This window comes from Eleutherodactylus coqui, chromosome 2 (genome assembly GCF_035609145.1).
Source record: "Eleutherodactylus coqui strain aEleCoq1 chromosome 2, aEleCoq1.hap1, whole genome shotgun sequence".
Taxonomy (NCBI): domain Eukaryota; kingdom Metazoa; phylum Chordata; class Amphibia; order Anura; family Eleutherodactylidae; genus Eleutherodactylus; species Eleutherodactylus coqui.
The window spans coordinates 147,044,006-147,058,242 of NC_089838.1; the positions used below are offsets into that span (position 1 = coordinate 147,044,006).

The 14,237-nt window shown below is 43.5% G+C and overlaps 1 protein-coding gene across 4 annotated transcripts in view; it reads right to left on the reverse strand.

The window, feature by feature from the left end:
• TMEM117 (transmembrane protein 117) overlaps positions 1 to 14,237 on the reverse strand; it is a 233,798-nt gene that overhangs the window by 171,538 nt on the left and 48,023 nt on the right. The window lies entirely within an intron of this gene.

The window sequence follows — 14,237 nt, forward strand, 5'->3', positions numbered from 1 at the left end:
GTGCTCCTGGAACTGCATGAAGGCGAGCATTCCCGGGGCTTCTTGTAAATTACGTATTACAGGTAGCGGTCTAAATGACGCCGGGCTCACGCAGCCGTAGGTGGAATCCGCTTGTGGAGGCCCGCAGCAGATCTCATCTGTGAGCCCGGCTGTGACCCGGAGTACGGCCGCGTAATGTACTGCGCATAACTGCGTACTCACACAGGTGGTCATGCGCAGTACCTTATTTTTCTTTGTATTTCCCGCACCGAATGCGATGACACCGGTACCCGCAGCCCATATACAAGGTAGTTGCGTATGGGCTGCGGGTATATCTGCGACCACGGAGCACAATAGGCTCTATGTTGCAGATATCCGCGGTAAAATAGAACCTGCTGCGTTCTCTTTTCTGCGAGTGGATTACACAATTCCGACCCGCTAATGTGAGCGGAATTATGTAATCCAATGCGATTGATCTGCGTATTACCGCGGATCAGACGCATGCAGAATCCGTAATTCCTATCTGGGCATGTGAGACTGACCTAAGGTAGATCGCTACTTTTTATCACGTGACCGGGGACCGCTCAACGAGGCCACCCGTCACTGCTCCGGGCTCTCGGCGACCATTGGTCGCTGAGAGCAAGGAGATTTTACGTTTCCTGTGCTCCCCGACTCCTGCGCATGTGTCCGGTGTTTTGCTGGCGGTCGCATGCCCAGGATCCGGGAAAGTTCACGGGAGAAGATTGCGTCGGGGTGCAGATACGGAGGCCTCCGGTAAAACGTTTCATCTCCTCTCACCGATCGCATCGGTGAGGGGAGATGAAGCTTCACCTTTTTTTTACTTTTACATGTTCGCCATTATCCATTGGATAACGGCGAACACGTGACGAGGAACCACTCACGGTGGCCCCCCGTGAAATCTTCAGGCTCTCGGCTAAGTTTTGTAGCCAGGAGTAGGGAGATTTTAAATTATCCTGGCAATCCACGGCTTTTGCGCATGCGTCCACCATTTTGGCGACAGGCGCGTGCGCAGAAGCTGGGGTAAGGTCCGCGGATAAATGCGCGGGCCTTAGGTACGTCATTTCATCCTACCTCATGGATATGATCCGTGGGGGGAGATGAAATGCAAGCTTTTTTAACTTTAAAACTTTTTTTAAACTTTTTTTTTACTTTACATGATCACTGTCATCCATTGGATAACAGTGATCATGTCCCCGGTATAATCTCTCTGCTCCGGGCTACACATGGCAGCCAAGAGCAGAGGGATTTTAAATTTCCCGGGGCTCGAGCCCGTCTGCGCACGAGCCCGATGTCAATCATCGGGCACGCATGCGCAGACGGGGATTCGGGTCCCGGGACATCGGGGAGGACTTAGGTAAGTATTTTCACCTCCCCTCATGGATCCGATCCAAGAGGGGAGGTGAAGCTGACTTTTTTTTAAAAACTTTTTCGCAATCGCCGCTATCCAATGCATAGCGGCGATCGCGTGCCCGGGGACCGCTCACAGCGGTCCCCGGTAACACCTCCTGCTTCCCGGCTACCTTCAGGAGCCGGGAGCCAGGAGATTTAAAATTTGCCGGGGGCTCCCGGGCTTCTGCGCATGCGCCTGACGTCATCGGCTGGTGCGCATGCGCAGAAGACCGCCGGCTGGTCCGGGCGGACCCGATCTTCGGGGGACACCGGGGACAAGCCGCGTGAGTATTTTCAGCTGCTCTGATGGATCCGATCCATCAGGGCAGCTGAATCTTTACTTTTTTTCACTGTTCTATTTACTTTTTTTGCGATCGGCGCTATGCATTGGATAGCGCCGATCGCAATGCCGGGGGGGGGGGACTGCCCGCATCCTGGGATGACAGCTCCATGCTGTCGGCTACCTGCGGGCACCGACAGCATGAAGCTGTCACGTCCTCAGGCCAGTGGGCATCAATCCAAAGAGGATGCATAAAACTACGTCCTCTAGGATTAAAGCCCACTTTCTGAGGACGTAGTTTCCCGATGGGGCAGTCGTTAAGGGGTTAAAGGGAACACTATGCGAAGATATATGTGAGGGAGATGAACATGTGGAATCTCTATGGGTAGAGATACATAGAGCGAAAATTATTAAATCCCTCAGAAGGTTTTTCTATAGACGAGAAGTCACTGAAAATGTATTACTGAGGCAAATAGATGAAGTGGCAAACTCAAGGAGGTCATTATTATGGGGGACTTGAGAGATGGTTTCAGTGGCAACATTCAAACAGAATGTATTCTACTAATTAGGAGTGCTTTAATGTGGTAGCACTATTTAGCGCCATTTAAAAAGTGTACAATCTCTTCAAAAACTGTTGCAAATACAGTTAGATTAAAGATGTGGCACAAAACAGAGGAATCAAAAAAGGACAGGTGACAGGGCAGATGCGGAAGATTTATGTTATGGGTTGTAAAAGGACAAAGGTGTCAGACATAAACGCCTGGGGAGAGTCCTTAAAGAAATATATGAGAAATCATGGAATTCCTCTAGATGGAATAACAAGTAGGAACAATTTACTGTAATACGTTATAATACACCCAGGAAATTGTGAAAGTGAATGAAATGCTTGCAACCTATTCAGTCAATACAATTTAAATGGGTAGAGGACATCTGAGCTTCACACAATTTGTAGAAAAGTACAGGGTCTCAATGAGTGACTTACAAGCTCAAGAGTCGAAAAATTTACTGTTCTCACCAGACAGATCCAGAGAGTTGAGAAGTTCATAGAGCAGTTTTTCTTATTCCTTCTGGCAATGGACAATATTAATCCCCCTCTATGCACATTAGAAATACTGAAACAGTTTTAGTACTGGCAATTTTAAAGTACATTACATTAATTGGTAACACATTAGCAGATGCACTCTGTTACTTAAGGACACAAGGTTCAATAGAAATGGTGCTATCATTTATAATAAACCAGAATTCTTACACGTCCTCTTTCAGAAAATAAGACTCCCAACGAAGAGATATTTTTATAAGTTGGAATACTTATGTGACGTTTCTAGTCCATAAACGTTAACCTTGTTTAATTTAACATACAGAGTAAAACAATACATTTAAGAGAACCCATTACCATTTAACCTGTAGACACGTTTGCTGCATATATCATGTCTGTGCCTGAACCTCACTAATGAAAAATCAAAGCATTTTTTATTGTAAATTGCATATGCAAAAGAGCCTGCAACAAAGCAACAAAAAAGTATAAACTCCAAAAGGATAAAAGTAAATAAAACGTGTTATTGAAAAAATAGGACATGTTTAAAAACAATTCAAGTGTGAAAATAAGACCATGGGTTTAGGGCCACCTGCAGACGTCCGGGTCGAATCCCGCTGCGAGAATTCTCTCAGCGGGATGCGACCTGTGACCCGGCATTCACCTTATATGCACCTGTCTGGCATCTTCTCTTTCTGCACTGCGGTGTGCCGGCTGGCGCCCAGCCGCCCATATGTAGTGCAGAGCTGGCGCGTCTAGTGACTTTTCTGCGTGGGCCTCTGCAAGACTCACACAGAAATAGGACATGCCATGATTTGTTTACTGCACGAGTTTTCACAAGGTCAAATCGCGGCTATCTGCATAGGATTGGATTATCTAATGCAATCCTATGGCAGCGGGTACAGGTGGAAATTCTGCGGGAAATCCCGTAGTGGAATTTCCGCCCGTGTGCAGGAGGACTATGGCTGGGTTCACACGAGGTGAAATTGCAAAAATATCGTCGCACACTACGGCCAAGCCGCGCTGAAATTGCCATGCAGCGTGGAAATCAAAGCCGCAGCATGTCAATTCTTTCTCCGTTTCCGCAGTGGCCTCTCTCCTTTCTATGGGGAAAGATAGCTGCAGCAGACTGCCAATAGCGATGCCACTCCAAAATCTGCGACTAAGGACCGCGGGTTTTGAAGCTGCTTATATCCCGTGGTCATTCCACAAGATTTTTGCAGGATTTCGGTCCCGTGTGAACACAGCCTAAGTGGTGTGCCTTCCTTCCTTATGGAGTTTTCCCAATTACACACAGGTGTCGTCCTTGCTCAGATTTGAACCTAAGACCCCAGAACTTTAAGGCAACAGTGCTAACCACCGAGCTAGATTCATTGAACAATCACCTTCAAGACTCTTAGACAGTGTAAAACATTTCTTTTAGGGGGTTTTTATGAACTTCCGGTTCAATTTGGACTGAACCAAAACTTTTTGACGAACTTTGGTGAACTGGCTGATCATACTTTTGAAAAGTTTCCTCATCTGTATTATTCATAAAATAAATGGTAACATCTAGATATTCAAACATTTCTAGGAGATAAACTAGGTTAATAGTACAAAGCACACCAAGACAAGATGCTCCTGAATCATTATTTCATGGAGAATACACGTATTTATTAAACAGACATGTCAGGGGAGATGACCAATCCTTTTTAACATTCATTCTGTCTACAGATTTGATTTTCATTCACTGTCATTCCAAACAAGGATAAAAAAGGACCAATAAAAACATTAGACATTTGCACTACAAAAAAAACACAACTGAACTACAGACTTCTTTACCCAACCTTATTCACACTCCATATCCAATCTAGTTGATTTTTAACTTTTAGCTAGACCAAATTTTGCACACTAACCATTAAACTCACGCACTTTGCCACACAACCTAAAGCACATGCACACAGCTTGTTTTATTAAATACTTTTGTCAAAAAGCGGAGCTTAAAAACTGTAATGATTTACCATCTTAATTACCAATCGTGCAATCATCCAACAGTCCATTACTTTTCACATTAATCTTTAGGGCTCTTTCCCACAAGTGGATATTCAGTGACGGTGCTGTTACGTTTTCATGCCTGCTCCATATAAGAGCCTGAATGGGTGTTTTTCCGCAATCACGGCCAGCATTTTCTCATCCATTCACATAAGCGTGAGTGTCGTTTTTAGAGAAAAAAAATACGTCGCACCCCAGAAAACCCTCTTCTTGGCAAAAATTTTGGGATACCTTCCAATGCCTATATAGAGGCTTTTCACAGCGTTGGACGCTCCTATAGGAGTCTATGGGACACGCCGGCGTACATTGGCCAAAAGATAGTTCCAGAACTATATTTTGGCTGAGAGTATATGCTCGGGCCACATTTATGTTCTTTTTTTCATGCTGCCGGCGTATTTACGTGCCGTATAATCGCCCATGTGAACGATCACATTGCAAACCAATGCTTCACATGGGTAGTGTATATACTCCCAGGTGTGAAAACGCGCAGTATATGCGCTCGTGGGAATAAAGCCTTAAGCACGTCTAAAAGATATTCACACTATGGAACATCTTAATGCCTTCCTCAACAGTACTGTGGATAAATTCCTATCAATTTGGAGACACTTAGATGCATATTGAATAAGAAACCCCTGTATTACAGTGTTCATATCAGACCCTCTAAGAAGTGAGAGACAAGGGAGAGCTGCAGGAAGGCATGACTAAATGACAGAAAAAGTAGCCTCCTGAGATCTACAATGGATGACCATGCTCCTGTAGCTATCAGGCAGCTACTTCATATTCCAGAAACTAAAGGCCATCGCAGCACACAGGCAGCGGAACACAAAGCCCAAAGATTCCGGAGAAGAGTTTTCACTTCAAACTGGAGGGGAGCTCAACAAACACACTAATTTAGGTCCACAGTGCTCATTCAAACTGAGATGTACTTTTAGATTATCGCTCAAAATTCGCTCAAAAGGCCATCTTTTGAGTGATAATCGTTCCTCGTGAATGTGTGCCCATCGTGCATTTACTTAAAATCCATCGTCCCTGATAAAACGGACTGCACGCCAAGTTCCGCAGGCATCACGGATCTTCTTTCAGCAGCTGTCCCATAGCAGAACAATAGCGCTGTATTTAGAAAATAGACCACCCGCTGTTCTCTAAATACATACAAATGAAGCTAGTTAGCTACTAATGGGCTGATTGGCCCATTAGTAGCTAATGCAAAATGATCCCTCAAAACTGTCAGTTTGATGAATTTTGAGCAATCATTTGTGTGTGTAAAAGCACCTTTAGTAGCACAACTTTACAGTTGTATCAACTGAATGACAGCTGTATTCAAAGTATTGCATTCAGTTACATGCAACTTACAGTGTTACCCTGGACTGCAGCTGTAGCTTCATAATTAAGATTGGAAAGTCACACTACAAGAAGTCTCCGTGTAACTCTAGCCTTAAGGGCTCTTTCACATGAGCATATATCGGCCCGCCGTTTTCAATGCATCAGATCACATGGCCGTATTTCCGTGCCATAAAAGCGCCAGGCTGGGCCAAAATAGTGTCGGGCACTTTTATGTCGGGCCCAAAAGATAGATCTGGAACTACGTCAGCCACTGCATGGGCTCCCATTGGAGCCAATGACAGTGGCCGGAGAAGGGAGGTGTGAGGGAGATTAGCAGTGCGATTGCTAAACTCTCTCCCCCTTTTCTCCTCCTCTCCGGCTGATTGCACTGGGAGGGGACAGGAGGGGGGGGCCGTAAAAACGGCAACCGATATACGCTTGTGTGAAAGAGCCCTAAGGTTCATACTTCCTTTTTCAAAGTATCTTTCTAGGTTTTTTTTTTACTGATCCTAACCAAAGGAATTACTTGCGCATAAGATATTCTTTATATATATTTTTAATTTTAAATTTAAATAAAGAGCCATAGACATTGCATTAATAGAAAAAAGCAAAACCTTACAGCATTGCAGTATGAATCTCAATCCCATATTCTTAATTCTTTCTAGGTTTTTGTGTTTTTTAAAATCTAAATACACTCTTCAACATTGAAATTGCAATACCCAGAAGCAAAAGTTGTGAGGCTATGCAAATGGAAGAATTTTAAGGTATCACTAAGATATGCAAATTGTCAAATTTTCAAGCACCTAGCTCCAAAACGGTGACATGTGGGAGGGGCTTCAATGGTATCAAAGTAAGATCGAAAGCAAGTTTTTTCAGCCACATGAAACCTGAAAAGTCACGCAAAGTCTTGTGGTATGATGTGGCAATACCTCCGCTTCATCAACATGCCAGTTATCGCCACTTGTTGCAAATTGAGAGACAGAATCCTTCAACTGAAAGACCTTGGTTTATCACTTCGGAAGATTGCTACGCATGTAGGACAAGATGTCAGCACTGTTCAATGTTGTGTGTCCCCAGTGGTTGGGAAAACAATGACAAGCTCAAATGTCAGCAAGAGATGCACAGAGGTGAACCTCTGCACATATGGATCATCAATGTGAACAAATCATTAAACCACATATATATGCAAGAACTTGGATGAGAATGGAGTAATTATCCAGAGCCAGCATGGGTTTGTAGCAAACAAGTCATGCCAGACTAATCTAATTTCCTTCAGTGATAGAATCACCGACTGAGTTGATCAGGGGAATGCGGTAGATCTAGTATATTTTGACTTTAGTAAAGCATTTGACATCCTTAGGCTGCCTGTCCACGGGTGATGATCCGCGGGCAATAAATCGTCCACGGATCACGCTCTGCAAAGCTTTCCATAGAAACGCTATGGAAAGCGCAGCACCGGCGTACACGAGCAGAAAATCATAGTGATTCTCTGCTCGCAGGATTTAAATCGCGGCATCCTGCGATTGCCGTGATTCTCTGAGGTGAGCCAATCTGTTAGCTAGCCTAGCTGTCAGCGCTCCTTCCCCATGTCGGAATATCGCTAGCGATATACCGCCTCGGCCATAGACAGGGAACCTTATTGTAAAAAAAACTACCAAATGTGGGATTGACAAGGCAACTGTTATGTGGATTCACAACTGGCTGAGTCATCGTACTCAAAGAGTGGTCATAAATGGTTGCACATCCAAGTGGAAGAATGTATCAAGTGGGGTACCACAAGGCTCTGTCCTAGGCCCAGTGTTGTTCAACATTTTGATAAATGATCTGTAGGAGGGAATTGATGGGAAACTGATCAAATTTGCCAACACCACAAAACTAGGATGGATAGCTAACACTAGGGAAGAGAGAGAGAGTATTTAAAAAGATCTAGAAAAGCTTGCACAGTGGGCGGTGAATAACAGAATGGTATTTATCAAGAAGGAATACAAAGTCCTACATCTGGGCAAGAAAAAAATGAAGAAAGCACATACAGAATGGGAGGAATTGGGCTAATCAGCAGCACATGTGAAAAAGACTTGCATATACTAATAGATCATAGACTGAACATGAGTGAACAAAATGATGCAGCAGCCAAAAAGGCAAACACAATTCTGGCATGTATTAAGAGAAGCATAGTGTTACGTCTGCAAATGACACTCTGGACCAGCACCTACGATTATGCTCAATAATAGCCCAAAGTGCAGCAACTGAAATAAACAACACAAAATAAACAGGAAGTCTCCTAAATACGTGACAATGAGGGAGATGGCCCTGCCTAGCACGGCAGACTGATCGCTTCGATAACTGTGGGCCTGCACTCGTTCCTGGGACCTAAGTTACCCTCCTTGGCCAACAAAATAAAGGACAAAACAAACCCGAAAAGGAAACACAAATGAAACACAACAGTTAGGGTGCCCACCCACTAGCGTTTTTTTACTGCGAAATTCGCAGCGTTTTTTTTTTTCTGCAGGGGTCTTTGGGCTATGGGACATGCAAAGCTAAAATCGCGATCGCGCAAAATCGCGATATCGCAGTAAATCGCGATTTTGCGCGATCGCGATTTTTACATTACAAGTCCCATAGACCCCCTGCAGAAAAAAAAAACCTGCGAATTTCGCAGTGAAAAAAAAACGCCAGTGGGTGGGCGCCCTTAGCTGGTGGTGAAGCCGCAGCACACTGCTGTCCTCTGTTCACGTCACAGCGGAGACCATGCTGTCCACAGGAGCCACTTACTACCAGCTCAGACAGCGAACAACTGGCAATTCACAGAACCTTAGCTCAGTATCCAGCCCAGGTAAATACCCAGCTAATTACCTATAGATATGACTACATTTCGTCCCACCCACTGAGCTAGAAGGTGCAGAACAAAGTCGAAAACACGCACTAGACTTAGTCAATCCGGCAGCGATCTAAGCACTGCAGCAATACAGAGTCTAGATCACGTGAGGTAATTATCCCCCTCTTCTCTTCCTTAGTCAAACCTCATTTAGAATACTGTGTCCCGTTCTGGGCACCCCAATTTAAAAAAGACTGAAGAACTGGAGCAAGTTCAGAGAAGAGTTACCAAGTTGGTGAGCGGTCTGCAAATCATATCCTATGAGGATCGGTTAAAGGATCTGGGAATGTTTATCTGAGAGGAGACTTAATAGCTGTCTACAAATATCTGAAGGGCTGTCACAGTGCAGAGGGATCAGCCCTATTCTCATTTGCACAAGGAAAGAGTAGAAGCAAAGGGATGAAAGTGATCACCCTCACTATCAAAAGGTTTATTCTAATATCTAATGTGTCTCTTCCTTTTCAAGGAATGGAACAGGTTGCCACAGGAGGTGGCGAGTTCTTCTTCAATGGAAGTCTTCAAACAAAGGCTGGACAGACATTTGTTTGGGATGATTTAATAAATCCTGCACTGATCAGGGGGTTGGACCCAATGACCCCGGAGGTCCCTTCCAACTCTACTGTTCTATGATTCTACACTAACAGCTCACTGTTATGTTGACTTGGTAGTGGAACCAGTGGTACGGACATTTCTACAAGGTGTCCCAAGGGCCATTTTTCAACACAATGCTGGGTCACTTGTTGCTCTTGCAACTGTATGCAACCTGCTTAGCCTAAATGTGCTACCATGGCCTGCAGCATCTCCAGACTTGTGTCCTATCGGGTACATGAGGGATGTCATTGGTCGGCAATTGCAGAGGAAGGTGCCACCAGTGCATCTTGATCATTAGCATGCCCAGGTGCATTAGACATGGCAGGACATTCCTCAGACAACCATTATTAACCTCATTGATCACATGCCAAGGTGTGCAAGTGCATGGAATTCTGCATGTGGCACTCATACTCGATACTCAATAAAATCAAGATTTTTGAATATCTGCCTCCATCTTTTCATTATTTGCATATCGTTAACACGCCTATTAATCCTGCAATTCCCATAATTCCATAACTTTTCCTTCTTGGTATTTCAATGTTGAATAGTGTATATATCAATGTAAAGGAAACACAGCTTCAGGCCGCATTCACAGGAGCATATTTGCACTGTGCAATACACACATAGTTTTTATGCACGTACTACGCATTGCTGAAACCCCCTTGATTTGAATTGGTGTCTTCAGATACGTATTCAAGCGTTGAAACCACCCCCACCCCCAAAAAGACACAGCATGTCCTATTTTGCTTTATATTACGGACCGAAATAGCCCATTAAATTCAATGGGATCGCGTTAATTCATAGTGAATATGCGTGATACATGGATATTCACAGCCTATTTACATATTAAATCAATAGGGACTTCTTGCATTTTTTTTTTTATGCGCAATGAATACGTTTGCACAAACCGCAATGTGCAGTAAATACGCACAGTTTCGGCCCATGAAAACACTGGGTATCTAAAGGACCTAAACTAAATACACCAGAGTGACTGAGCTCTTAGAACAGGATTTCAATTGCAGGGTATTTATAAAATGTTAATGAAGGACATTTAATTATATTTGTGCGAACCAGACATTGCTTCACATTAACACATGGCATATAGGACAATGAAAGCATCAAGGCAACATTTATTCTTCCTTACTATCAAAAACACCTACAAAACTAATTATTCAACTTCATTTCCTTTAATTAATGTATTTTACTGTATTAATACTACCGCTCTCTATACTTGGAGTATATTTTGCCAAGGAGGGATTTCCTAATCGATAGCGTGTTCTAAGTAGTAGCATACAATATATTTTGGTGTTCCATTGTTATATTCTGTTATATTACTCTGCCTACTGTATTGATCAATCTGTAACAAAGACACAAGAAAAGTAATCAGCATAAAAGTAACTCACCACGGAGTTCAAAAATCACTAAAACAAGGTAATCTGTTGCCATCTAGTGGTGTCAGATGAATCGTGTCATGTAAAAAGAATTGTAAAATGTAACAAAATCATCTCTGAATCTTGTGTATAGTTCTGCTTATGAAGAGTTACTTATTTATATGAATATTACAAAATATACAAAGTTAATATTTTTTAAAAATACAGACCTATAAACAATGGGAAAAATAATTGTAATGAATATTTTCACTTTTTTCCAGCAGTTTTGAAATGTACAGACTGCTACCGGTATTCTACAAGGAGCTCCATACTAGTGTGTTGTTAAATTATGTGGTCTTTACTATTATAATGGACATTCTACATTACACAGACAGACTGCAGTTATACTCTGTAACACCCTGTATTCTCTCACCATGCTCTCATAATGAGGTCCAGTTTCTCCATAGTCAGTGGCATCCAAAGGGATACTAGAATGATAGCCTGAGTGCCATAAAAGACAGCACTCACAGTCTCCACAGTTACTGACCACCAGGACACCCTTACAGACAGTGGCCAGGCAGAGTAACTACAGGCTCAGAGTTTCCTAAAGGAATCAATTAGAGCACACACACACAATCAGTGATAGCCATAATGCCACCCCAGTACATACCTGTAGAGCTAAAAAATGTCAGCCAGAGTGCCCCCATAGTAACAGCCCCAAAGACAGTGACCATTTAGCTACAATAAAAGCGACAGTAAATCGCCACCATGCCCACTGGCCATGACTATCCAGAATTCGCTCAAACACTGCGATACCCATAGTTTTTTTTTTCTTAAAGGAAAGTTTATTTAGCCAAAATAGACAAATATACAGAAACAGCAGACATCATAAAGAATGCACACCTTGCTGATACATCACAGTACATGAGAACTGAACAAAAAAAAGACAAAAGTGAAAACACTGAGTGTCTCTCATATTCGTGTGCACTTCTCATGAAACATAATACTTGGCTGTTCATTTTCACATTTATTTATCAGCTACCCATAATGGAACAAACCCAAACCAGGGAGGGCTCCTAGCTTCAGAGCCCCAAAACACCAGGAGAAAAAGAAAAAAAGAAAAGACAAGACAAAAAACAAAGAAAAAAAAAAGGCACAAAAAAAAAATACAGAGAACACCCCCCTCCCCAAAACTTTAACCCTTCCCTCTTAAACAACAACCCTGCGTGACTCTTAAAGAAAAAAATAATTAGCCTAAACAGTAGATCGGTTCAAGCGGGTATCCCTCACCATATCCATTCCCAATATCTAGACAGGCATCTCTGCTACTGTTGCCGGACAGTTCATCCAGTGCCCCCAAACCTTATCAAACTTCTCAGGACATCCCCTCGCCATATAAGTCAGTTTATACATTCGAAGCACAGAGTTCACCACCTGGATCCATGCGTTTCTGGTCGGCCTACCAGGGGGCTTCCAATTTAACAAAATCACCTTCTTAGCATAGAAAAACAGTAGCTTATATAAGGTGCGGGTTGCGGCTGCCACTGGTAGGTCTCCAACAAGCCCAAAGAGGCACACCCCAGGGTACATGATCCTCGGGGCCCCCAGGCGAGATTCCATAAATACAAGAATGTCCCCCCAGTAGTCTTGCATGACACCACAGTCCCAAAACATGTGCATGATGGTCCCATCAGCAATTAAGCATTGGGGACAGGTCGCTGAGGGGAGCAGACCCATTACATGTAGCCTGGATGGGGTGTAGTATATATGGTGTAGGAACTTGACCTGGACAAGACTATCCCTAGCACTAATCAAAGGAGGACCAGAGCTCGCCAATATGTCTTCACTCTCCCCCGCTAACAGATCAGGAATGTCAATGACCCACTTCTGGGTCGCCCTCTCCCTCAACGGGGCAAGACACTGACCCAAGTGGGTATAGAAACTGGACAGTGGTCTTACTAGGTTGCACATCTGTGCCAAGCCTTCCAACTGAGTCAGGGACTGCGGTAGGACAGGCCCTGAAACTGAGCCCTGATCACGTCGCAGCTGGTAATATCTGAAATAGGAGTGCTCAGGCAGGTTGTAGATTATCTCCAGCTGGAGGAAAGTGCAGGAGGTGCCCTCAGTGACTATGTCAGATAGGACATTAACACCATGAGCTCTCCAGAATGCAGACTCTGTAAAGCGCTGCAGGTGCGGCAAGTGTGGATTATCCTACAAAGGAGTATGTGGGGACCATGTGACTTCCACTACAGGGCTCAGCTGCAAGGCCTTGTGCCATATTTTAAGTGTTACACCCATAGTTTTTTAAACAAATATTTTTGGTCAGGTTATGCTTCTGATCAGTTCAATAAATTAGTAACTATTTACAGAAAGAAACAGCCGTTTGCCAGTGGAGAGGACGGCAAAATAAGATGGCCAGAGCAGTAGATAAGCTGGGTTCACACGAGCGTATGTTTATGGGATGTACGTGGTAATTCGCAAGCAATCAAATACATTGCTATATGCCGTTTCGCTCATATTTGTGTGTATCTATTGCACAATACATGAACGTAAAAAAGAATGCAGCTTGCTCTATTTTACAGCGTATTGCACACGTCAGAGCCCATTGTTCTCTATGGGCGCATAATCAACTCCGCCTATACGCAATGTAATTGTGTATGGGCTGTGTATATATGCTTGGTTGAGAAGCCACAGTGCAGGAAATGTAAACAAACAAGCAAAAAAAGACAAGAAGACTGTGCACGACAGCGTGCGTGAGATACACCGTGATGAGCAGTACAATATGGCTGCCATATGCGGCAATAGGCCGGCTCACTGCTAGCTACACATCGGTGAACCCTGCATAACTCACACAGGTTTTACGCATACGGTCATGTGAGCCCGGCTTTAAAATGGCACACAACAAATATCTGCATAAGAATTGGTAGGTTAGAAGGGAGTAGGTCATCAAAAATAGATCTATTTTATAAATTGTCATGTCTGACTCATTAGCATAAGCGGAGGGGATAGGTTTGAATACAAAACCAGAGTGAAACCATTGACTGGTAATACAGATCTTTCTGGACTATCTAAGAATAAGCAAAGAAAATATAATGATATATGGAGGACTTTATAGACAAAATAGCCAAAACTGCCCAAACTGGACAAGTCCCTTAAGCGGAGCACCCGACCACAAAAGGGGTGACCCTACTGCAGGAGAGACACTGGAAACCAATCCGAGACTGTCAAAAACTACACTAATAAACCTTTGATACTTAATAAACTCAAAGTACTAAACTAACTAAATCCCTAATACTGAACACTGAGGACACCACTAAGGCTTCCTCTGGCAAGGCCAGAACG